Genomic DNA, 26,190 nt, shown 5'->3' on the forward strand with positions numbered 1-26,190 from the left:
AAGAGCAAGAGGTTAAACATCAGAAGACACTGCAGCCATGGGGTCCAGCTGAAATGCTGCGGCAAAGCCGATATGCAGATTAAAGCCGGTGATTTCCGGTAAGAGCTTCGGTTTGGGAGGTTTCCCAGCTTTGTCTCCAAAGCCCTGATTCGAACCCACATTGCTCAGCACGTCCGTGAGATTCCGTGCTTTCATCTGAACACCTCGCCAACAACTGCATCTGTTGATGCAATTCGGGACCTTAGAATCTCCACTATAGAACCCAGCCGCACCATGGAACTCAATGTCCAGGCCAACCCCTACCCAGAGGAGCACGCGTTCCACTTAAAGGCTCACTAGGAAGATGAGAGGTGGGAAATGCTTGCTGGAACTGCACATTAGCTGTGACATTGAACACCCACCACAGCATCCAAAAGCGACTGGGGTTTCGGAGGAAAACCGACGTGGTGTGAAATGCAGCAATTACTGGTCTATTAATGTGGGATGGCAGCTGCTGTGAAGTACTTTCTCTAAAAGACAGGTGGGGAGTGGGGGGGATTCTTCCTGCAAAGGTAAGTAGCCACATTTTTTCTAACCAGACAAGGATGCAATTAGGAAATTTGCTGGGGCACGAGGTGAATTGTCTCTGATGCAAACACTGTCTTTTGGGCCCAAAACAAAAGCTAGCAGAACAAGACTGACTCCGTCTCTTGCCTACCATTTCACGTTTGGAAATCAGAGAATTTTTCAAATCCCAGGATTAGTGAGGGACCAAGAAAGAAAATGGGAGCGAGGGAAAAAGAAATAAAATGTTAGCAAAGATTTCCAGCTTCATGACCTTCAGACGCCAGGGCTGGAGGAAGGAGTGGCTGTCACCTTCGCACCCTAGTTGTGTAGCCGCAAGTAGAGCACATGCCCCTAACCTGGGACGGCCGAAGGCTGCCAGGAGGTGGTCCACGTGCCAGGTGAGCTTCTCCACGGGCCACCACCCCCACCCCGCCTCCACTGTCCCAGTTTTCTCGGTAGTAATGTGTCCCCCAGCGAGGCAGCCGGTTTAGCTTTAGGCCTTTTTTAATGGCCGAACTGAGATCACTGGGAGGTGAGGGATCCTTCCTGCGCTCCCACCTTGTGCCTAAGGTGTTAAGGGCACCCAGGCCCCGCACCTCCTGTCAGCAGAGAGGCAAGGAGCTTTTCCCTTAAGAGAAGGGGACTCAAAGGCGCCCAGGGGGAAGAGCCAGCTTAAGAGCAGGCCCAGACCATCGCCTGCATTGAAGCAAAGACCTGCTAGTGAAACGGATAATTCCTCAGGGGCCTGAGCCACAAAGAGCTGGGGGAGCATGAACAGCTTGAGGGAGAGAGGGGAGGGAAGGGCGTGGATCAGGAAGGATCCTGCGGACCCTGGGGTAGGGTTGGGGTTGGGGTTGGAGTCCTCACCAGAGAAGGTCATTCTGCAAAACTGGGACACACTGGCCCTGTCTGTCGGAGCTCCACAAAGGGCACAGTCTAGGGAACTGAACAGAGCCCTCCGCTGTCTCTCAGCCTACCGACCGGCTTTCCCGGGGCTCCATCTCCCTGCATCCCTGCCCCTGGCTGAGTCACCCCAGCAGCCAACAGGGAGGAAAGAAAAGCCCCGGGATCACCATGTCAGTGGAACAGGAGACATGGGCCTGCTTGATGTCTTTTTAGAGACAACACCCTCTCTCTCCCAGAAATTCTTTTCTGAGCTGCCCCTCGCTCCCATGTCCATAGGCACACACACCTCAAATACCTCCACCAGCTCCCTGTCAAGGGCCTGGAATTCTGCATTTGGCATTTATTTTGTTTAAAGCACTGAAAACATCTGTACAGTAGGTCCTTGGGTTATGTCGGAGATCCGTTCCTATGGCGACGTAACACACTTTTCACTGTAAGTCAGAACGCACCTACATAAGCACCTACGTCACTCACATGGAGCACAGACACAGCAGTAATGAAGTGAAACAGTAAAAACAATTTAAAAGAAAGATAACAATTCCTGACCTCTACTTGTGGTAAATAAATAATAAAAAACATAAAGCACATATGTACATACGTCGAAATGACGGAACTTTTTTTTTATAAATAAATGGGAGATGGCGACGTAACCACGAAACCACATACGTTGGGTCCAAAGTAACCCGAGGACTGCCTGGACTTAAAAAAAATGTGTGTGCAATTTTGGAAAAAGGATCCTTTACTCCGTTCTTAGATGATGTTAAAGGTGTGGCACCGAGTGTTTTCTCAGAGTACCCATCCTTTACCCAAAGGTGGCAACGGATGAGCGGCTGCCCAGCTGGCACCCCCAGGAGGAAGGAGCAGGCGCACACTTTCCGACACACAGAGTCTCTGTGGTTTGGTCTAAGATTGGCCTTAGTTAATTGCCAGAAGCTCAGTGTGGCTACTAATACTCTCGTTGCATCCCCTGGAGCGGCTGTAACGCATCCCAAGGTACATGATCACTGACCCACAAGGCCGCCTCCGTCCTCCACGTGCCCATGGACACAGGGCGTTGCCGTGGTGCAAGTTGGGCTTTAGCGTCAAACACACTTGGGTTCGAACCCAATTCTCCTACCTTCTGACACAACTGCCGGAATCCCAGTTCTGGCTCCCCCTCCATATGACCTTGTGCAGATCTGCCGGCCATCGCTGTATCTCTGCTTGCTCACCTGTAAGTTGTGTCCCGTCACAGCAGACAACCCGCACAAAGCATTTAGTACATAGTACAGTACATGCTCAATTAAAATAAACTATTTTTACTGTGGTTATTATTAACTGCTTGCTCTTGGCCAAGTGACTTTCCTTCTTTGAGCCTCAGACTGCATCTCTGTAAAAGGGAGCTAATCCTATCTGCTTTTACAGGAGTGTCGTGAGGTTCAAAAGAAATATATGTACCATGCCAAGCACCGTGCCTGACACAGAGTAAGGAAGCACTCGACAAACCAGAGCAGCTCCGGGGGGAGGAGGAGGAGGAGGAGAGGGGATGTGATGGAGGAGGGGGAGGTAGAGGAGGAGGGTTTTGATGTTAGTGGTGTTGAAGCCAAGCCAGGAAATTCACAGGCATCCGTCCTAACCGCCCATTCCCAGAAAGCTAGACCTGTAAACACCCATTCCCCCTGCCTGAGCCTGGATGGAGACAGCTATCTCGCCAGATTGCTTCTCTTTTGCTAAATCAGTTTCAAGCCACAATAACCAAGATGGAGGGGTCTGTTCTCAAACTACATAGAACATAACCCACTTTCGGCGAATCGAGGCTGTTTAATTGTTGCTTCCTTCCCCCCTTTTCCTAAGCTCTGCTGCGAGGTGGTATCTTAGAGAGAATTGACTCATCCGCCCGCCTTTGTTCATTACAGCTGTTGCTAGGAAGTTGTTATGTAAATGGCTCTGCTCCTCGCTCTCTGTTATGCTTTTTTCTTATTGTGAAATGGAAGTAAGCGGCAGCCCTGTTGCTGAGTTTTCATGAGAGCCTTTCCTATTTTTCTCTCCCCCTTTCCCAGTCACTTTAGAAGTTAATCCTTTTCTATTTTAAGGACTTTAAAGGAGATGTAAGAACTCCTGAGTATCTTTGGGGAGGGGCTGCATTTCAACGTGGATTGGGCCTCTCCCTCTTCATTGTGTCAATATGTATGTAGTGCCTGGCTTTTTTAATTTTCAAAACTCAAATGAGAACATCGCCATGTGTCACTCCCTCTCATAGTCAAAGAACAAGTTCCTACTTGACACATGAATAAGGCAGTGCTGAGCCGCGTTCAAAACCGGCTTAATAAACAGGAAAATCTCCCCAGACAAAAGGGGAAAGTCAACACTAGGCCTAAAAGAAACAATCACACAAATACCACAAAACCAGTTTGGCAAACATGGGACCAGGTGGTTGTTTGGTGGTTTGAGGGTTTTGTTTGGTGTTTGGTTTTTTTGGCACATTTCAAAAGGTACTTGTTGCACGCTCCAAAGTGCAGAGTCAGTATGATTTTTAGCCACTGAAGGTGAACCAAACATGTATGAAGATTTCAGAACCACCCAGCAGGCTTTCCAACTGACAGAAAGGGAAGCCGCAAATTTTATTGCAGGTACCTCTTCATAAATCATTGATTTCTGTAGAAATGTCACATCGTACTTGAAGAGAGGTCTCTCCCCCAAACACACAGCAGACGTCCCAGAAAATGGCAACATTTTTAGTTAAGAGAAGAAGCTTCAGAAAAGCCCATGAAATTCAAGTCCCCTCCCGTCTTAAGCACATGACGTCTTAAGCGTCTTCAACTATGCACCTGCCTCTCATCCCTGCACCTCAGGAGTTTTAAGCCTAAAGCAAGCAGGGAATCGGCCCTGGCCTGCTGGGAATGTGTGGGAAGGACAGTGGGGACCAACCGCTTACTCTTTAGTTTCCATACACTGAGGAAAGGGGTCAATGATTGCTGGAGGGAGTAAGGCCGACACTATAAGGGGGGAAAGACTGCAGGTTGACACCTGTAGTTCTCACGAAGCTTGAAACTTCGGGCCAACTCTTCAAAGACGAGAACCAGAACTCTAAGAACCCACGTTCATACTGTGCACCCAACCAAAACTATCTACAGTTTACCTAATTTCCTGCCATTAAAAACCAGCAAAGAGGAGGAGGAGAAGGAAGGGAGGAGAAGGGGGGAAATGAATAAGGGGAGGAGGAGGAAGAGGAGAAAAACTGTCAAAGAAAACGGACTGTCACAAGTCTAGATGTCCCCAACAGAAGTGAAATCAAATCTCAGAGACTCTGGGGTTTTCCAGAGGGGAAATTTCGGAGACACAACAATCAAATGACAAATGTGGATTTTGTTTAATTCTTGATTCAAACAAACAGTGAAAAGACAGTTTTTGAAACAATCAGGACAATTTAAGTATGGACTGGTATTCGATGATCCCAAAGAATTACAATTAATTTAGTTAGGTGTGACTATGTGCTATGGTTACATAGGAAAATGGCCCTATTTTTCAGATGCATACTCATGTATGTACAAGTGAAATCAGACAAGAGCTGGAATTTATTTTAAAATACTTCAGCAAAAAGGAATTACTGAATGTGAGTGAGGGGTATATCAGAGTTCATTATTACTGTTTTCACTATTAATATTTCTGTATATGTTTCAGAATCTTCACAATGAAATACCTAATGGAGTTGCTCTTACTTAAAAATAGTTGAGAGTCCATCCTAGAGCCAGGGTAGAAGGGGGACCCGGGCATTTATCTGGTGCAGAGAGGGAGAGACAGCCCCACTAACCGGTGCTTAAATAGCCCCCAGGTCTCAGGCATCTTCTTTGTTCAAGAAGACCACCCTCTCAGGAACCATGTTGACTGATTACAACTTCTCTTCCCTAAAGGCTGAGCTCAATATTCTTATTAACCTACTGTCACTTGTAAGAAAAGAAAACTGGGAAAGCCCATTAGTGATAACTAAGTATAGCACAAAGCTCCATGCAGAGGTGAATAAGACAGGCAGTAGGTATGGAGACCGGTAGAATTTAACAAATGCACTAAAGTGCTGGAGGTACCCTATTAGAAGGAACAGTGGTGCACAAGGGCACAGACTACCTACAGAATCAGAAGAGTTTCATAAAGGAGGTGACTTTTCAGCACCTCGCTGTCCAAAGTGCTGCACTGTCTACAATACCTGGCATACTGCAGGCTATCAGCAAATACATATTGACTATTGTTAAACACGCTTGCCACTCCCTCCTCAAGAATTGTTAGTGGCTCAATTCTGGAGACAAAAATGAAATCAAATTCTTCAGCCAGTCATTCAGGCCCATCATGACCCTTCTTCCTCTCCAGCTTCACCTCCTCCAAACCCATCCCGGTGAGGCCATCTCTCTGAACCGCCTCCAACCCTGATCACTCAATGTGTCCAGGTCATACCTGAGCCCAGGCCCCTACTTTCAAATTGGGAAGAAAAGAGATGGATGCAGGTGCTAAGTGCTAGAGGGTCAGCAGCTGCAGGGGGAGTCAGGAGGGGATGGGTGGCATCTGCTATAGTCCTGACTGATCAAGAAGTAGAGAACTCTGTGAACAGGGAAGAAAATGTTTTCCATTATTGGGTCTCTGCACCCAAATAAAGTCTTTGGTAATCCGCTCTGAAGAGGCACTGCCGCCACGCTTGGAGAAAGGCTCTGCAGCATCTCTTAGGCAGGAGTCCCAGGTAATCACACGTAGAATTTAGTTTATGTCCTCCAGGCCCCAAACACTGTCTTGGTTTGCATTCCTCCAGAAGCAAATGTTAAAATCACAGATTTGAGAGCATGCAGGTGGTTTGGGAGGTGACCATGACTTGCAGGTGAAGAGGGTGCCTGACACAGGGAAGGTAAGAAGTCAATAAGGAGTATGTTGAGAAAGTACAGCTGTGGACCATTGGACTTACCCCCACTGGGAACTCAGAGACAGCCCTCAGATCCCATGCTGAGAGCAACCCTTCCCACGGGGTGAAGTAGCTGGGACACTTCTCTATCAGCTCCAGTCAATCATTGCTTGAACTTGGAGGAGGGCAAGGTCATTGTAATTTCCCAGCCTACCTGCCTGCTCCCACACATGTCCTAACAGCTCTGGCAGCCAGAGAAAACCCTCAGCCAACAAGTTGTTGTGTGGGAGTTGGAAGCTGGGCCAATATGCCTGCAAACTGTTAGTGCTGTAGGGTAATGAGCAGTTTTCTGATGTACACCCCCGGGTTTATACATACACATACATATATAAATCTGTAAAGTCATGTTTATTAAAACTCCAAAGATGGAAAAAAGTACTACAATGAGGCAATCTTGGTTTCTGAATGAAGTCCATCTTTGCATATTGCCTTTCTACAGCAGGAGTCAACAAACTAAAGACTACAAGCCAAATCTGGTCTGCTTTTATAAATAAAGTTTTTCTGGAACACAGCCATGCCCCATTGCTCCTTGTATGCTACAACATCACAGTAGTTGCCATGGAAACTATCTGGCCTGCAAAGCAAAAATATTTACTCTCTGGCCCTCCACATAGAGACCCTCATTTCCCTGTTCACCCTTTTCTCCTGGACCCATCATGCAAGACTAAGTTCTAAAGCAGTCTCCTTTAACTCCCTCCAATTTGTCCTTCTACCCCTCAGAGAAATGGTTTCCCAACTTGTGTGTGCATCATGCCATGTCCATCCTTAATGTGTCTCTTATACACTGCCTCATACATTCTCGCTTTCACATGTAGCTCACCACACCACAGAACTGAATTTTACTCATATTTACATGCCTAATGTCTAGACAGTCAATAAATGCACATTTACATAAAATTAATTCATTTGGGGAATTTGATCTCAACGGACACATTGATCCAGCCCAGGGTGGGTTCCAGAAAGTACAGACAATTTGCTCAAGATCACACAGGTGGCCAGCGTCAGACCCAGCTCAGTCCCCTTGCTTCTGGTCCAGGGTTTTCTGTTACATATGGGCATAATCAGGCCGCATGACTGCCCCAACGACGCATGCGCTATATTGAACACATGGCATTTTAGGAAGAGCAACTCAAGGGGGTGATTTCAATCTTTACATCCTCTGACTGACTAGGGCCGTCTCACCTGGTGACTTTGTTCTCCATATATGCCTCCCAGCAGCCATGGCCATGGTTTCTGCTCCCGAGATCAACCTCAGAGTCTCTCTCACAGTTAGGGCTCTGGGACCCACTATCTTTCAAAACCACCTTAGGTGTCAGTAATAAATCTTTCCCCTTCTGAAGAGGTAAATCAAAGCTTTGGGCATCACCAGCAAAACAACGCCTGTTATAACCACGAGTGTTCAGATGGCACCTTTCAGAGCTGCTCACATGATAAACAGTCACAGAGCATCTTGACGGCCTGATAACGAGAAGCAACTTACCTTCATCAGAATAAACCTCCGCCGCTTTCAACAGCATGGGAGAGCGCTAGAGGGGACAAAAAGGAAGAACAAATCTGGGTGGAGTGATATTTCACTTATACCTTTTATGTATTCCCTGCTTTTTTAAACCAGGCATCACACACTAAATACAGGTCACATCTGCATTCAGTTAAGAAAATTTGTTACCTGTTTAGTCATTTTTTAATGTAATTCAGAAAAAAAAATTAAGTCACATTACAGGCTAAAGCCTTTGCCATAAATTCCCCATCAACCCTAGTCCATCTGAGGCCCATTTAAATAACCAAATAATGAGGATTTCGTTTGAAATATCCATGTCCTGATACATTTTAAGAGCTATTTTTCCCTCCATAGGAAAGATGGGGCTTAATTTTCAGGACTTCTAAAAATAGCTGCTTTTCCACCCTCCCTGTCAGAATCCTACCTTGAAAAAAAGATAGCAACAATCTATGTCAAATGTAAAATTCAAAGTAATGCTTCGCATTCTATAGATATTTTAAAGACGCTTTTAAGCCTGTGTGGTAGAATACAATGGAGCGGGGTGGAGGTTGGGGGGTGGGACAGTTGGGAAAGGGACCTAGTTCAGTTTACCAGTAAAGAGTGGGCGAAGTGAGCATGCTCATCTCCACTTTCCAATAAGGACGGCAGAGCCCTGAAAATGTGAAGTGACCTCCTAACTTCATCATGAGCACCCACAAATGACTGACATCCAGGCCCCTACCTTCTCACGCAGATCCATTCTCAGGCATTAGGCTGACATCTGTGTCCGACAATGCTAACTTCTCTTAATTATGCTCTTTATGCATCTCATAAATTTTAATTAAAATGAAAACAGTGACAATAGGCTGTTAAGCGATTATATGTCAAGCAGCCTAAGGTTATCACAAAAGCTATGAAATGAAATGACTGACTGGCATTTATATGGGAAGTACTCTGTTTTTCAACAGCTTTTCCCCAAAATGTGTGTTCAATATATTGGTCGGGACTTTGCAGGGAGTGTGTGCAAGAGAATAATTTGAAGAGGGCTGCAAAATGTTTGAGAGATTAACATTATAAAGTTCAGACTCCTCTCCAAGGTGATTGCTTAAATTATATTTTCACGACCCCTCACTGAGGTCGAGGTCTGCAATATTTAAGGACCCACCAATGACACTGATAAACTGGAAAAAAAAAAAAAAGGCTAACCAAAAAAAACAAAAACAAAAAACACACACAATCTCAAAATGCACTTAAAATCATTCACTAAAGCCACTATGTGGACAATGCATAAGCTAGTATTTTAAGACAAATGTATGGAGAAATTTATCTATCCTAGGAGAAAATTACAATATCCCAGTGGGAATTGTACTCTCTCTCTATCTCTATCTTTGGAAAAAGATTTTTATCTGTGGGATTGAAAACAAGAAAAGCTATCATGCATTAATAAGGATAGGAGGAACCCACTGTTACTCACTTAGCTACAAACAGTAGCCCCTGAGAAAATGATACATTCAAATAATAATCTCTTAAAATGCTATTTGACTATTATAGACCCAATGTGGTTTGTGCTGAATTTAATTTCCATCTAAATTTAAAATTCAAGAGACATCTATAGCCATTATTTCATTTGGAATTGAATGAAGTAAGTCATTTGGAAGTTTAATTTTTTAAAGTCGTAGCATAACTAAGGGAGGATCCGCCTGCCTATTTCTACTTTGGAAAAACACAAGAGCAGCCTGGGATGCTTAAATGCAAAGTGCCATATTATAAAAAGGAGCAGAATTAAGTAGTCAGATGTAGTTGCTACATTAAGGCAAAATGAAAACTACTGTGATTAGAGCTGTTTGAGAAAAATGGATGTTAAATGCTTTCTGTTTAAGTTATAGCAAGAGCTACAATTAAAAGAGCGCATTGCTACTTGCTGGGTAGCAAGAAGATGGTTTTCATATGCAGTCTGGTGTCTGGGGTTTTCGGGGGGGAGGGTTCCAGGGGAGAGTGTTTTGGGTTTTTGCTTTTTTAGTGTAAGCCGGGGAGCCGCACACAGGACAGCCACGGCCCCTGCTCTGGATCATCGCCGGCCTTCCTGGGCGGCTCTCCTGAGAAGCAGGCCTCTGCAGAGCTCCTGAGAGAGGCCACAGGAAAGAAGAGGCTGGGAAATGTGGTCACACTGTCTGGCCAGAGAGAACCAGACACAGGAATGAGCATGTCAATCAAGTTCAGTTCACGGAGGGGCGGCCTTGGCTGCTTTCCTTAGCCATTGCAAATGCCTATGTTGGCTTCTTCAAGGTGCAGAAAGTTTAACCCACTGATACTGAGGAAGGTAAAGGTTAAGTCTTTATATTAATCATTAGTGATTTTAAAACTAAAGATAATAGTCCTTTTTTTTGCAAGAAAGTAATACAAATCTATCAGGACTGACATATGTAGCCTGAAAACCCAATCCATCCTACACCCTGGTCAAGAGTTGGTTCTCTCAAAGGTGCCCATGAATTTTCACACGTAATAAAGGAGATTGAGATTCAACCGGGCATGCTCTTCTGCCCAGCACACACCCTCATTGTCCTTTAGTTGACCAGTAACCTTGATGACACTCATTTTAAGCCTCCAGAACTTTTGAGGCAGGTGGCAGGCAAATATGAGTAGAAACAATGCGTCCAGAATTTCCTCTTAGCTAGGCATAAACCATGTTCGCATCCTTCCGCAACCTCGCCATCCCACTCTCCATGGGCCCAGCATACATGGAAAACTGGGGAGGACTTACTTTCACTTGGTAAAGGTAGGCCTACTATACAGTATTGTCCAAGTTTGTCTCATAATATAAATTAACTGAGTGATTACTTAAAACAGAAAATCAAGGTCCCTCCTCTTCGGCTTTTTACAGAATGACTGGGGGGCATTGAATCCATATTTTCACCCAAAGCTTCAGGTGATTTCTATGATCGGGTGGTTTGGTAAATTCTGTTCTATGCAACAGGGCAAATTCAGGATTCGCCAGTCCTGAAGAAATGGACAGAAATCGCTCAGAGGAGAAGAAGCATGTCATAAAGAAATAGACAAGAGGTGGTGAAGGCCTGGGGCAGGGGGCAGGGGTGGGCTAGAAGAAGGGGACATATGTAATACTTTCAACAATAAAGATTAAAATAATAAATAAATAGAAATAGACAAGAGCTAAGAAATACCCTGCCTCCCTCTTCGTTTTTGTGTAGACCAGGGGACGAGGGGCAACCATTACTCAACTTTTCTGGATTTCTTACCAGTTCCTGTTTGTCGTTTCATATCATACCCATCCCTCTCCCTGTAGCTATTAGCAAAACAGCAGTTTTTATAGCCTCAACACTGGGCGGTCTACATAATGAAGAGTGGCAGGCAGTGCATCCTTGTTAACGGAGACTAGAAGGAGGACTCGCCCGGGTTCTGAGGCCGCGGAGAGAACGCAATTGCAGGCGAGGAGCCCAAACGTGATTCTGAGAACTTGTGCCCTGACCGTCATTCTGGGAAGTTATTGCAACTGGAGGGCAGTGGAGAAGAAATAAATGGTGGAAACTGTTTCCTTTTGCTGCTTATTTTGATGGGAAAGCGACCTGAAGTCCCAGGAACCTCGCAACCACCCTGTCTGTTCTGGGGCCTCTCGGGGAGCAAGCTGAGACGCCATGGCCCGACCACACTGTGAGCCAACTGGGACAAACGGTTTCTGAAAGACTGGACCGTCCCCATCCCAGAGTCGCCAAGCATCTGTGTTTCCTGCAATCACACCGACACTTGCTGGATGTTTCCCTAAATTCCTTATAAATGAAGGCCCCTCTTCCCCTTGTTATTTATGTAGCTGACTTCACACACCCCCTTCGAAGCCTGAGGGTCTAGGATACAATTCATCTTATGATAAAAATGAATATCAGTCCATTTGAACAGTTGCCACGGCAAGGATATATTTCAAACACATCTGTAGTGAATGATCACACTATATGGCACAGTCAAATTGATATGTGAAGTTCCCAGAATAGTGAGCAATTAATACTGAACGTACCACAAATCACAGGGATCAGGCCGAAGATGAAACGCTGCCTCCATACACTGAGAAATGGATCTGTAAGCCCGACGTGTAAGAGAAGCGCACTTGTGGGCCTGGCTGTGGCTGCATCACATAGCAACCCACAACTGAACACTTGAGTTCTGCTGCCCAGCGCAGGTCAGTCCCGCACGGAAGGGAGACCCAGAGTATAGCCACCCTTTCTTCTACGGAGGGTGTTGTCTGAGGAACATGAACTGGCCTACACCATCCCGCAACCTGCCCCAGAAGCCCAGTGGTAATAGGGATCAACTTTAGAGAAAATATGTTGTACTGTTACTGAAATCCGGTTGGATGGTCCATTTAACATTCACCTGTCCTGTAGGTTTTTTACATTTTTAAATAAGTCCCCTTTTAAACAAATATTACTATTTATAGAGAAACTCAGCCTCCTCAGTGTCTATTTTAGCTACACCACTGCCCAGGACGACCAGAGTACAAACAGCTAAAGGACAGTGGGACTATTTTATTCTAAGTAATGGTTGTCTAAAGGATCATTTGGAAGTTAATCATTACTGGCTTGTGACCTTAGTTCACATAATAGTGACTTAATAAATGTCCTGAAGGAAAAATACTCACTTCTCGAAAGTCTAACCTACTTCCAGGACATAACTCATACCTTTAAATAATCTGGTTAGATACTTGTGGTTAATTATCATGAATAATTAAAGAACTGTCTCCTCTCAATGACAAGACTTAATTATTGTGAATTTCAACACTGAAAAATAAAATGTATTGGACTAGTAAGGCGCAGATATATACTAAAGTATTTATAGTTATAATATTCATGAAAATTGTCATCTTTAAAAGTAATGGTTTTTCTATATATGAAAGAGATTTATTTATATAATATCAAGTGTGTTAAAATTGAAAAGTTCAGTAAATATTGATATGGTACTTAAATATATTGCTTTTTACTATGTTTTCCATCATTAAAAAAATTATCATTCAACATGTCTGTTTAATCATTCCACCTTAAAATAGAATATAATGAATATAACATGCAACACATTTTCATAAACTTTGCATAATATTATTGCAAAGAATGTTACATTTTATTTACAAGCCACTTAAATGATAGTATACTTTAAAGTACATTTAGTCTTTACAATTACAAAGTAGTAATGCTTCTTGAAGAAATATTAGAAAAAAAACAGAAAATAACAAAGAAGTTAATAAGAATATTCTATAATCATCACCCAGTATTCATATTTGAAGATCCAGATGACCCATAAATTTGGGTAGGAAAAATACATCTTTCTATTCTTACTGAAAGTTTGCATTTCCTTTAACTATCAATGTAGACAGCAAACAACAGTGGCATGTGCAATTAGGAATCTTAATATAAATGGAGACTAAATAAAAGAACAAACTAGAATTTCTAAAACTGAAAAATATAATATCTGAAATGAAAAATTCACTGGATAACCTGAAGAGCAGATTGGGCTTTGAAGAAGAAAAGATCCGTGAACTTGAAGCAAATCAAGTAGAAACCACAGTAATATTAGTAACGTTTGTGATTTTATCATCAATAAGAATCACATTCCACTTGCTGCAGATGTCTTAATATCATTTATACTGTATCATCAATACTTTGAAATTATATTATTAGACTTGTCACTAAATCGCACATGATCATAGTGCCTGTCTATATGGATATATGGCTTAGCTAGCCTATTAGTCAAATCTGCATTTGGTAGTGGTTTAGCCATCGAGCAGTGAAGTAGCATGTTCTCTAATTAAAATTAGCCCTGGCCAGCATCGCTCAGTGGTTAGAGTGTCGGCCTATGCACCAGAGAGTCTCAGGTTCAATTCCCAGTCAAGGGCACATTCCTGGGTTGTGGGTTCGTTCCCGTCCCTGGTTGGGGCTTGATCCATGTGTCTCTCTCATCTCTCTCTCTCTCCCTCTCTCCTTCCCTTCCTCTCCCCCACCCCTCCCTACACTCTCTCTAAAAAAAAAAAAAAAAATCAATGGAAAAAATATCCTCATTCTGTGGATGAGGACTTAAAAAAAGTTTTAAGTCAAAAAGCTTTGACAAGAAACTTCCAGTTTGGGCCTTGGCAGAAAGAAGTATCAGACTTACTCTCATTTTGTAAACAATCATTAAGCTTCACAAAATGTATGAGACACCTTTTCAGCCACTGACAACACACATCACAAGACTGTGATCCATGAGAGAAAGGAAACGCGTGAGAGAAACTCCACATCCATCCTCATCTTCTGCCTGAAGCACTTTCCAACGAGCAGCACATGGAAGTAAAGCCAAAATAGACATCGGTGGTCTCGCTGGGAGAAAGAAACACATTGTGTTTGGGCCTCTGAATAGCTGGATTTATAAGGTAAGAGAAGTTGGACAGCAAAGGATTCCCCAGAAATCTGCATGGGGTCTTCATGAGTCCTTGAATAAAAATTATACTGTGTGCTCAGGGGAAGATTAAGAAGCCTGGCATAAAGAAGCCACTGGAAGGTCTGACTAAGGTTCTGGAGGTTCCAATACGCTAAGAAATAAAGCATTGACTAAGCACAGTGGACATCCCAAGATAACACCCTGTGCACTCGTAGAAAACCTAAAAATGTTCACACTCTAAGAGCAGTTCCATTCTGAATTAAACTGATCCTGCTATTTCACTGCTTGACAGAACAAAAAATTAATAGTGATTAAAAGAACATAATCTGAACATGCCCAGCAGACAATTAAAAAGTACTAGACATATGAAAAAGCATGAAAATATGACTCATAGTCCAGAATGAAAAAAATCAATATAAACAGTCTCAGAAATAAATAAATAAAAACTATTAGAATTAGCAAATAAAAATTTTTTTAAGTTTTGCAAATATATCAGATATTTAAAAGAAAATTTGGACAAATGATTAAACAGGTAGTGAATCTAAAGTGGAAAATGAAAACTATTGAAACAACAAAATGGAATTAAAAACTAAAACTTCTGAACTACAATATGCATTGCATGAACTTCAAATCAGATCAGACACTGCAGAAAATATTAGTATACCTGAAGACATAAATAGAAATTTATAAAACTGAAACACAGGGAGAATATAGAATAAGTAAAATGAACAGAGTCTTACTGGCCTGTGGCACAATATCAAGTATGTGTAATTGAATCTAAGAAAGCAATGAGAAAGAAATTGTGATAAAAAAAATTTTTAAAGAAACAATGGCAAATTTTTCCAAATTCCAAATGCACAAAACAAGATTCAATGAAACCCAAAATCACACACACAAAAACTGTACACACATAGGCACATTACATACAAATTGCTAAAATCTAAAGATAAGAGAAAGCCGAAACCGGTTTGGCTCAGTGGATAGAGCATCGGCCTGCGGACTGAAGGGTCCCAGGTTCGATTCCGGTCAAGGGGCATATACCTGGGTTGCGGGCACATCCCCAGTAGGAGATGTGCAAGAGGCAGCTGATCGATGTTTCTCTCTCATCGATGTTTCTAACTCTCTAAAAAAAATAAGTGTAGCCTTCTCATCAGGCAAGCCAGAGATCAATAAAATGATACATTTAATGTGGTGAAGAAAAAAATCTCTTAAATTAGAATTCTACACCCAGCATAAATATTCCTCAAAATTGAAAGTGAAATAATGATATTTTCAGAAAAACAAAACCTAAAAGAATTGGTTAAAAGGAGACCTTCACAGCAAAATTAAAGAGATTTCTTCAGGCTACAGGAAAAGTACATAATTATGATCAGAACTCTTTTTCACTGAATACTGTAGGCACTCACAGAGGAGGGAAGGGTACCCTGGCACTACTTTTTGCTTTCGTGCCCACAGCAGACAGAGCTAACCAGCCATTCCTTTCTCTCTCTGAGTCTGGAGCAGAGGTTGGCAAACTCTGGCCTGTGAGTCAAATCCAACAGTCATCCATTTTTTTAAGTAAAGTTTTATTGGAACCCAGCCACACCTTGTCATCTGCCTATTAACCTTATATCACAGCAGCAAAATTGAATAGTTGCAAATGAGATTCTATGTCCCCCAAAGCCTAAAATATTTATTATTGGGCATTTACGAAAATATGCTGACTCCTGGTCTAGAAGTAATAATCATAGTCCTTACTTCAGTGCTCTAGTCAGTTACTACCAACAGATCAGAATTGACAAAGTGAAACCTATTTCCATCCCTGGCATAGTGGGTCAAAATTACTCAGAGTAGCCTCCATTAGTATATTATACACAATGTCCCTGCTTAAAAGGGATGCAATGATTACAACTATTTGAAGATTCATTGACAGTAATAATGACACTGTGTACTTCTATGATATCATATACACAAATATCTCAAGTCTCCATAGCTATAACTAGAATCATTTCCATTTTTTAAAAGATGAGATATGTAGGACAAGAAAGGTTAGAAGTTTTTATCAGAACCAACTGGCACAAGATCTGTTTCACTGGTATTTAACAATAAGAAAAATTATAACTCTGATTTTTATCTTCTTGTGGTACCCTGTTACCCTGCCGTGGGTGTACAAGCTGAGGAGTAGAGGAAATACTCCCAGTATTAGATTCACCTCAAAGTCAGGCATGAATTATCTTGACAAAATATAGCTCCACATCAGTGGTTAATAGCTGGCCTATTCGAGTTTGTGTCAACATGAAAGAGCTTTTCATCTTGTCTCTGTTTTTATTCAATGTAACACCACAGTGGGAACCTGTAGGGTTAATTGCAACCTAATGCATGAATGGATGTTCTTCACATAACCTAGAGCTATTTACACACATAACTCACTCTCCAAGGCCACTCTGCTGACTGGCCATCCACCAACCAACACAAATGCCAATACTTGGAGAAATATGATGCCTTCATCAAATGACTGTGAACACAGCCTCCCCACTCAGTGTGTGCAGAGCTCTGTGCTAGGAACTGTGGAGAATTTCTGGAAGCATAACCCTTGCTTCTTGGTTCCAATAATCTTACAATTTAATGGGGAAAGCAAGGCACACACTCTTAAAAATTAAACAATTATAAAGAGCTAAATAATTCCAGGCAATTTATGATCATTTGCCAATCTTCAGGCCAAATTTCAAAACACTTCAGCATAAATCACATTGTAGCAAGAGTTCAAAACTGTCTGGAAAAATCTTTCTCATCTAATTTCATTAATGCGTGTTTCAAACAGTGACATTTCTATTTATTTTGACAACTATTCCCAGTGTCAGGACGTGGCAAGCAAGTGTGAAACGATGGGTTGACAGGAACTTGACAACCTAATTTTATAATATAGATTTTGGAAATATTTGTGGGAAAATTTTTATCCTATTTACTATCCATTTTCGCAGAGAATCTTGGAATCCCCAAATGTTATAAGTTTAAATGTAAGAAATACCACACCTGCCGAAACCGGTTTGGCTCAGTGGATAGATCGCAGAGAATCTTGGAATCCCCAAATGTTATAGGTTTAAATGTAAGAAATACCACACCTTTGTTCACAAAGATGGAAATGAAAAACCAGCAAGTTTGGGTGATTTCCCTTTAGATTACTGGTCTCCTAACTCCAGGCTGAGTAGAGAATGGGTTACAAGAGCCTGGGTCATATAATATTGCAATAATCTTCCTGGCAGAGAAAGGAGGTAGGAGGGTTCAAGAAGTCCATAGAGAATTCAGAATATGAGCTAAAAAAAAAAAAGCGATGGGTTACAGTGATAGAAATTTAACACTTTTGAAGGCAGAGCATCTACAACCAATTACAGTTTCCAAAGCAGGATAGAATCGTACTGAACAAATGAGAGAACAGCGTCTAGATTCATGGCTTCCCTTTCTATGGACAGAACTTTTTAAAAGAATTTTCTTATCCTGGATAGAAAGAGCCATTTTCTAACAATTTCTAGTGCGTAGGGTGACCAACCACTTCAGCTCTCCCAGAACTCTCCCCCTTTGGCACTGAAGGTTCTGCAGCCTGAGAAACCCATCCTTTGCAGGGAGACCAGATGGTTCGGCACCGGGGAAGGAGTACCGGCTGTTGCGCAACCACCATGAGGACATTCACTGAGTTTGAAATTCAATGGACACACCCACTGCTCCACAACAGTCCTCGCTGATGGCTAGTGAATACAGGAAGGTTGCCCCTACTCGTCCTATTAAAAATGGACCATTCCTCTAATTAAGTTGTTCAAGCCTCCAACCAAGAAGCTATCATCGAAAGTCCACATCTGGGGACTGTCAGGCCAGTCAGCCAAATCACACAGGAAAAACACTCTCTTTTGGAACAGTCTGGGATTTGTTGGTTTTTGTGTGTGTTTTTTCAACCAATTTAACATGGATAAAAAGATATCTTTGTTTCTTTTTCTAGTTCTTGCTTAAGTGGTACCTTTGTCAAAATGTCTGTGATTATACAGTGACAGGCACAATGCAAGTCCTTATAGGTACTTTTTCCTTCAAGTTACTCAGTATCTTAGAAACTTTATTTTTAGCAAAGTGCTTTTAATAAGAGGTTTTTGAAACGAAGGTATGGAATACACAGGTAAGAACAATTCAGTTCTGTGCTCCGCCAGGCTGGCCACCTTCCACAGCAACTCCTTCCCGGGCCATCCCACCGCTATCGGTCCACGCTGAGGAAACACATGCCTAAACCCAGCATCACCGTGAAGGAAGCTCTTCTGCCCTGAAAACAAGAGCCTGCACTCCAAAGCCAGATACACGTGGGCACACGGTTACTGGCTCACGCATTCATTACAGTTGACCATATAGGCTGGTTTAGGTAAGACTTACGGTCCTGTCTCGGCAACCTCCTGTCTATGTGGTCAGGAGGAAGTTGTTTTTTTTAATGTTTTTATTGATTTTTTTTTTAGAGAGAGGGAGGGTGAGAGAGGGAGAAATATTAATATGAAAGAAAAACATCAATCCGCTGCCTACTGCATGCCCCCTACTGGGGATCAAGCCAGCAACCCGGGCATGTGCCCTGATCAGGAATGGAACCCGTGACCTTTTGGTGCATGGAACAATGCTCAACCAACTGAGCCAGACCAACCAGCACAGAAGGCAGTCATTTGACCTGCTTCAGTTTGCCCCTTTGTGAAGCAAAATCACTGGACTAAACTGTTCTCCAATTTCTTTCTAGACTCCAAAACAGTTGAATGTATGATTACATCTTTGCATCAACTCATATGATCAAGATTTGGCTCATTTATTCATGCAGGAAACATTGAAGTGCCTCCTCTCTGCCAGATCTAGGTCTGTGCTGGATGCCATTTACAGTGGTAAATACACAACAGGACCCTCAGAGCTCACAGTCTTATGGGAAAGAGACAATAAACAAGTAAACGAATGAGGTAGAATGTGAATTAAAGTGACCACACCCAGCACATGGAAGGAGGGTGCTGGATGCCATTTGCAGTGGTAAATACGCAACAGGACCCTCAGAGCTCACAGTCTTATGGGAGAGAGACAATAAACAAGTAAACGAATGAGGTATAAGTGTGAATTAAAGTGACCACACCCAGCACATGGAAGGAGACTAACGGAAGATCAGGGAGTGCCCATCCGATGGTTTCCATCTTTCCAACAAGGTGAAGCCACCAGCCAAGCCTGCACTCAGGAGATGAGGAAGGGGAGAAGATTTGAGAAGAGAGAAAAAGTATAAAACAGAATAGTCATCTCAGAGCGGGACAGGGAGCTTACAGAGAGTGTAGCCAGATGGCCAGGCATGATTGAGAACCCTCCTGAGGTCTGAGATCAAGAATTTAAGGAACTTGGTGTGCTCAGTTGTGGTTGCCTCTAGCTAGGCTCAGCGGCTCAGAGGCAGGCAGAACACGGCACACATCTGGGTTCATCAGGGCTGTGGTTCTCTGACTGCATGTGGGAACCAACCAAGAGGTGCTCTGTTGTGTGTTTTTTAAACAATACTGACAGCGAGGCTCCTCCTCCAGAGGCTGGTTCAATTGATCTGCGAAGGGGCCCAGGCATGGGTAATTTTGAAAGCTCTCTGGTATTATTAGTGTTTTAGGTTATGAGTTTTAAAAAGAGTGGGATAGCCAAAAAGAAGCAGATGTCTACAAGACAATAATACTGACTGGGCAAGGAACCCAAGCTAGACCAAAAGAAAAAAAGAGAGAGAGAGAAAGTGGGAGGAAATTAATAAATGATGAGAAATTAGAGTGTTCAATGGACCACAGTGAGGCCAAGGAATGATTAAAGTGGGGGGTTTCTTGAACAGTTAGCTAGAAGAATAAAAGTCTTTGGTAGGAGCATGGGCATTACCATTTCAGATATTTAAGGGATTTTTTTTAAGTTGTTATAATGCAGAAATCTAAGATGTGGCCATGAGAGTGGATGGCTAACCAATATAGACAAAAAGAAAAACACTACAGATGAGAAGGGTGAGGAACTAAGAGGCCAGGATGTGGTGTCGATCATGCACCTGGATGCTAAGGTTGCCAAGAATCATCACAGGAGTTGGGGTGGAGCAGGAGACTTTAATCTAGGACTTTGTTCAACAATGAATGAAGCAAGTGTGGTGAGGACACAAATAGCATCTAGAGCCAGTAGAGCTGGGCTGTTCTAGGAAATCAGGCTGGGAAGGAGGGCCTCCAGGAGGTCAGGGAGCCTGAACCAGGTAGATAATGGGCCTCAGACAAATGGGCTGAGAGTCAAGGTCTAATCTGAGAAGTAAGGTGGGGTTTATATCTCCAGTCGGGGTGTCTCCCCTGAACTCCAGATCCACCAATCCAGAGGTGTGCTCAACATCTGTACTAGATGTCTAATACCCACCTCATCTCAACCTGTCAAAAACTGAGCTCCAGAAAACCCTCTACTAGCCTCCTTCCAAGGCCTCCCCAGCTCAGTGAGTGGCACTTTTATCCTTCCCATCACTCAGGACACCTCCCACAGAGTCACCTTGACTCTTCTCTTTCTCTCACTACCTGCATCTACTTTGTTTCACCTCCACCGTGAACCAGCATTATCACTCTCTAATAGACTCGGAATTGGTTTCCCCACTCTCACTCTTAGCATCCTACAGTCTATTATCAGCAGCCAGAATCATACTTTTAAAAGCTAAATCAGTTTGCTCTTCTAAACAACACTTTTTAATGCCTTTCCATCTTATTCAGAGTAAAATCCAGAGTCTACAGTGTCTTCAAAGGCCCATTCAATATGGCGCCCTGTCATGTTTTAGGACCTCATCTGCTGCTATACTCTCACCCTCGCTCACTCAGCTCCGGTCCCACCAGTCTCATTTTAAGCTAGCACACCAGGGTGCTTCCATCTTAGGGCGCTTGCACGTGCTGTTTTCTTTCTCTAAAACAGGGCCACATGGCTTGCTCTATGTCACCTTCTCCATGAGGCCCTCCCAGATTATTTTAAATTGTAGGACATGACGTCAACAAGATGGAGGCTCGGGGGTCCTAATGCTCATCTTCCTCATGAGAACAACAAAGACAGCAAGCAAACAACTACACGTTGACTAAAGCTGCTCTGGGAAAGTTCTGGACTACAAAGCAGCAGCAGCAGCAGAACTCAAAAACTGGGGACAGCCACATAGAAAAGCATAGGAGGCATTTCACCTGCATCAGCCCAGATCAGCCTGTGCCAAAGGGATCCCCTCAGAGGAACTTCACCCCACAGGGAAGAGGAGAGCCGAAGAACCCCAGCAAGTCTTACCACCATGGATGTTTGCAGCCTCAGCACCAATGACCCCCACAGTCTTCACCAATACTGAACCCAGCTGGTGAAGCTGCCCAGAGTCCACACTGCTGTGTCCCTTCCCCAGGGCTGGAGCTGTCACTGTGGTGAAACCTGCCCCCAGTACCCCCGGTTGCTGCGGTGTCCCACTCTCTGGTATTGGGAGCCACAGTATCTCACCATCTGCAGGACTGGAGCTGTCACCGCTCTGTGCTCTGCTCTCTAGGTCCCAACCTGAGGCTATCAGGGGCCATCACCAGGGCCTTGCTGCTCCTATTGTTCTATGACGGACCCCTGGGGCCAGAGTTGGGACACTGACCTACCATCTTCAGGGTGTGTTGCCACTGCAGTCTGCCCCTGAACCCAAGCCACCACTGCACTCTGTCATCCCAGGGCCCATGCTGCTAATGCACCTCCCTCCACCTGGGCCGGAGTCACTGCAGGAAGCCCCAGAGACCCAAACACAGTTCCATAGAAGATGAACACACCTCTGCACCTCAGACACCAGAGCCACTAACTACCACAGCAAGTGCACCTGTGCCCAGGACCCAGACACCATGGTAGTTCCACGTGTACCTGACCCCAATACCTAGCTCTGCTACTGCTCTGAGTGTCAACATGCCAGACGTGGCACCAAGAAGGGTGCACTCAGCTACAACTTTCTTCCTCAGGCAAAGAAGGAGAACAGGAGGATGCCAGCAGCTCTCACCTCCAAGGACCCCAACAGCTCTGACACCACTGCCAACCTTAGGAACCTCACAGTCTTGGCCATGAAAGACCCCAGCAGTCTTTACAAATGTTTACCTCAGATGATAGAGCTGAATGAAAACTATGCCATTGTGCCATCCAAGAAACCAGAAGTGCTGCACCCTATCCAGCTGGTGCCTTCACAGCCATCTTTAGGTAAAAGGCTTTCCCTGCCAAGCCAGTCCAGAAATACAAGAAGAGGTGACTGCTCCCTCAAATACAGACATCAACACAAAGGCATTAAGAATAAAAAGAGCAAGAAAACAGACACCACTAAAAGAACACAATTACTTTTCAATGTGATATCTGAATTAACTGAAAAAGAATTCAAAAAATGATTTTAAGGAAGCTCAGTGAGACTCAAGAGAACACAAATAGACAATTCAATAAACTCAGAAAAACAGTGTGAGAACAAAATGAGATATTCAACAAAAGATAGAAATCATTAAAATAAAGAACCAAACAGAAATTCTGGAGCTGAAGAACACAATGAATGAAATGAAAAATGCAATAGAGAGCTTCAATAGCAGGTTCAATCAAGAAGAAGAAAGAATCTTCAAACTTGAAGACAGATCTCTTGGTATTTTATCCAGTCAGAGAAGAAAAAAATATTCTAATACTGCAATGGTAGTGTTTAAATCACTTTGAACTCCAGCATATAGTTTAAAAGACAAATGTGTTAAAAATTAACTTTAGCTATAATATTTTACTGATACACAATATAAAAATTATAAATTGTGACATAAACATAAAACAGGGGCAAGTAATCATGTAGGACATTTTTGTGCAATTGAAGCTAAATTGTTATCAGTTAAAAATAGACTACTATAAATATAAGAAGTATTGTAAAAGCTTTAAGGTAATCACAAAGCAAAAACCTATAATATATAAATAATAAAGAGAAAAGAATAAAAACATACCACTACCATAAAATCATTAACTCACAAAAAAAGAGACAAGAGAAAAAGCAATAAAGGAACCACAAATTGATCAAAAAGCAAAAATGATGATAATAAGTCTTTACTTCTCAATAATTACTCTAAGTGTAAGTGGTTGAAATTATTTTAAAAAAACAACATAGAGTAGCTAAATGAATTTTAAAAAATAAGACTCAACTATATGCTGCCTTCCAAGAGACTTACTGAAGCTTTAAGGACACTCATAGGCAGCAAGTGAAAGCATAGAAAAAGGTATTCCAAACGAGAGCATAGGTAGCTATACTTATATCAGACAAAATAGACTTTAAGACAAAAGCTGTAACAAGAGACAAAGAAAATCTTTATATAATGATAAAAGGGTCAATTCATCAACAGATTATAACAAATACACACACACACAATATCAAAGGAGCTAAATATATTAAACAATTATTAACAGATCTGAAGGCAGAAATAGACAGCAATGCAATAATAGTAGAGACTTCAATACTCCACTTACAACAATGAATAAATCATCCGGACAGAAATCAATAAGGAAATAATGGACTTGAACCACACTTTAGAGCAATGGATCCAACAGACACATACAGAATATTCTATCCAATAGAAGCAGAGTACACATTCTTCTTAAAGGCACAAAATACGTTTTTCAGGATAGACCATGTTAGGTCACAAAACAAGTCTTAAAAATATTAAGAGGTTTGAAATTATATCAAGTATCTTTTTTTATTACAAAGGTATGAAACTAGAAATCCATAAAGAGAGGAAAGCATGAAACTCACAAATATGGGAAAATTTTAAAAATTCTGAATCACCAATGTATCAAAGAAGAAATCAAAAGGAAAATTTAAAAAAATATCTTGAGACAATGGTAAAACAACTTACCAAAACCTATCGAATACAGTGAAAGCATTACATCACTCACAAATATTAACTCAAATGAATTAAAGACATAAATGTAAGACTTTTTCACTCCTCCAGACTGAATAGAATGGTGGTTGGCAGGGTCTGTGGGGAAGGAGAAATGAAGAGAAACTTTCAAGTTTAAGAAGAATGAGTTCTGAGGATCTAAGGTACAGCTTGATGACTATAGTTAATAACATGGTATTTTATACTTGAAAGTTGCTGAGTGTAGATCTTAAGCATTCACATAACAAAAAGAGAGCTGGTGATGGATGTGTTAATTATTTTGATCTTGATAATCATTTCACAATGTTTATATATCATGCTGTATGCTTTAAATGTGTACAATTACATGTCAATTATTCCTCAATAAAGTTGAAAAAATAAAATAAAATTGCAACCCTGGCTCCTGCCACTTCTTATTCCATTCCCCGTTGTACCTTTCTCACAGGCCTCATTAACAACTGATTATTAATGCTCATGTTACATTACATAATGTGTATGACATATTATATATTATACTTATTTATCATGTTCACAGTCTTTAATCCCATCCTAGCAGTTAGTAATATGAGGTCAGAGATTGTATCTGTTTTGTTCACTGCCATATGTCCTGTGTTTAGAACAGTGCCAAGCACATAGGAGATATTCAACACATACAGGGTTTCCCCCCCCAAAAAAGTATACAAACTTTGAATAATTATTAATTCCAATGGGTTAAGCCTGAAAAGAGAGAAACCTCAATTGAGCTATTAGCTGTTAAAGTATGTATACATTTTTGGGACAACCTGTATTTATTAAACAGATGGACAAATAAATGAGTGAGTGCCCTGAGGTAAATCCGTGTCCAGGGGTTCACCGAAAGAATAACTTTTTATTGAGAATAAGGAAACGTAGGTCAAAGAACAGGAGGTAGAACCAAAGTATGATTAAAACTTTTAATCTTTGACTAGAGAGTGTGACTTTATTCTTCCACCCACCATTTGAGGGAGTGAAGAATATTAATGTGTACTTTCTGTCTCCATCTGTGAGGTAGACGATGTGGGTGGGAGGTAAAAGAAATAAGGCAGGGACGAATGCTGAATTCTACTCTAAGAAAAATGCTTGAACATTTGCAAGCATAATGTTGCCGATCTTGAGCCGAGAGAGGAGATGGTCATGTGAATGTTATGGTTTGCTGGACGAAATGTGGTCTCAAGACATGAGTCAGAGTCCCCGAGAAAGTCTGGAATTTCTAATTAAGTTTCCTCAGTGCAATAGAAAAACATGATCTCATCTCCCCGTATAAGCAGCTATGTTTTCCAGGGTAACAAAGCTCAAAATTTCTCTTAAAAGGATCTTACTGGATGAGATCAAAGAAAATGAATGCTCATCTGTATTTCCCTGCCTCGTGTCATCATTATTACTTGGTTATAATCCTTAAACAACCTCCTCCATTCATGACTTATTGACATCATTTTCACATGCCAAAATATGTTTTAGAAGTCAAAGAGAGCCCAGAAGCCAAGTGTTCTGTATGATTACGATCTTTATTGCATCTGCAATGATGTGGGTGATCCCAGTTCATCCCGTGAGATTTCATGTCCCAGTGAACTGGCTCTCGATCTATTCTGTAGTCTATAGGAGACCAGCCAAAGTTTAAACACAGCAAAGAAGCTTCAGTGCGGCCAAGGCTCAAAGGCAGAAATGAAGCATTGGGCTCGCCCTTCTGGAGAGGGCAGTTTAGGGAAAGAAGAGAAAAGGCATTCTGTGTGTGTGTGTGTGTGTGTGTGTGTGTGTGTGTGTGTGTGTGTGTGTGATGTATAAGATGCTTATATATGAGATTTGAGAAGCTGATGCCCCTAGGAGAGGTAAACTACAACTGGAGAGGTGGGTAGTGGTCAAGCAGGTTGTAATTAAACTACTGAGGTCCTGACAGTTCAGAAAGATCTCAAATAAATAAAGTTAAAAAAAAGAAGAAGAACTGAAGAGAAAGCCCAGGAAGTCCAGGACGAAAATAAACGATGTCCTGCAGAGCAAGAGTAAATCTGGAGGGGCCT

This window comes from Myotis brandtii, unplaced genomic scaffold (assembly GCF_000412655.1).
Source record: "Myotis brandtii unplaced genomic scaffold, ASM41265v1 scaffold395, whole genome shotgun sequence".
NCBI classification, from domain to species: domain Eukaryota; kingdom Metazoa; phylum Chordata; class Mammalia; order Chiroptera; family Vespertilionidae; genus Myotis; species Myotis brandtii.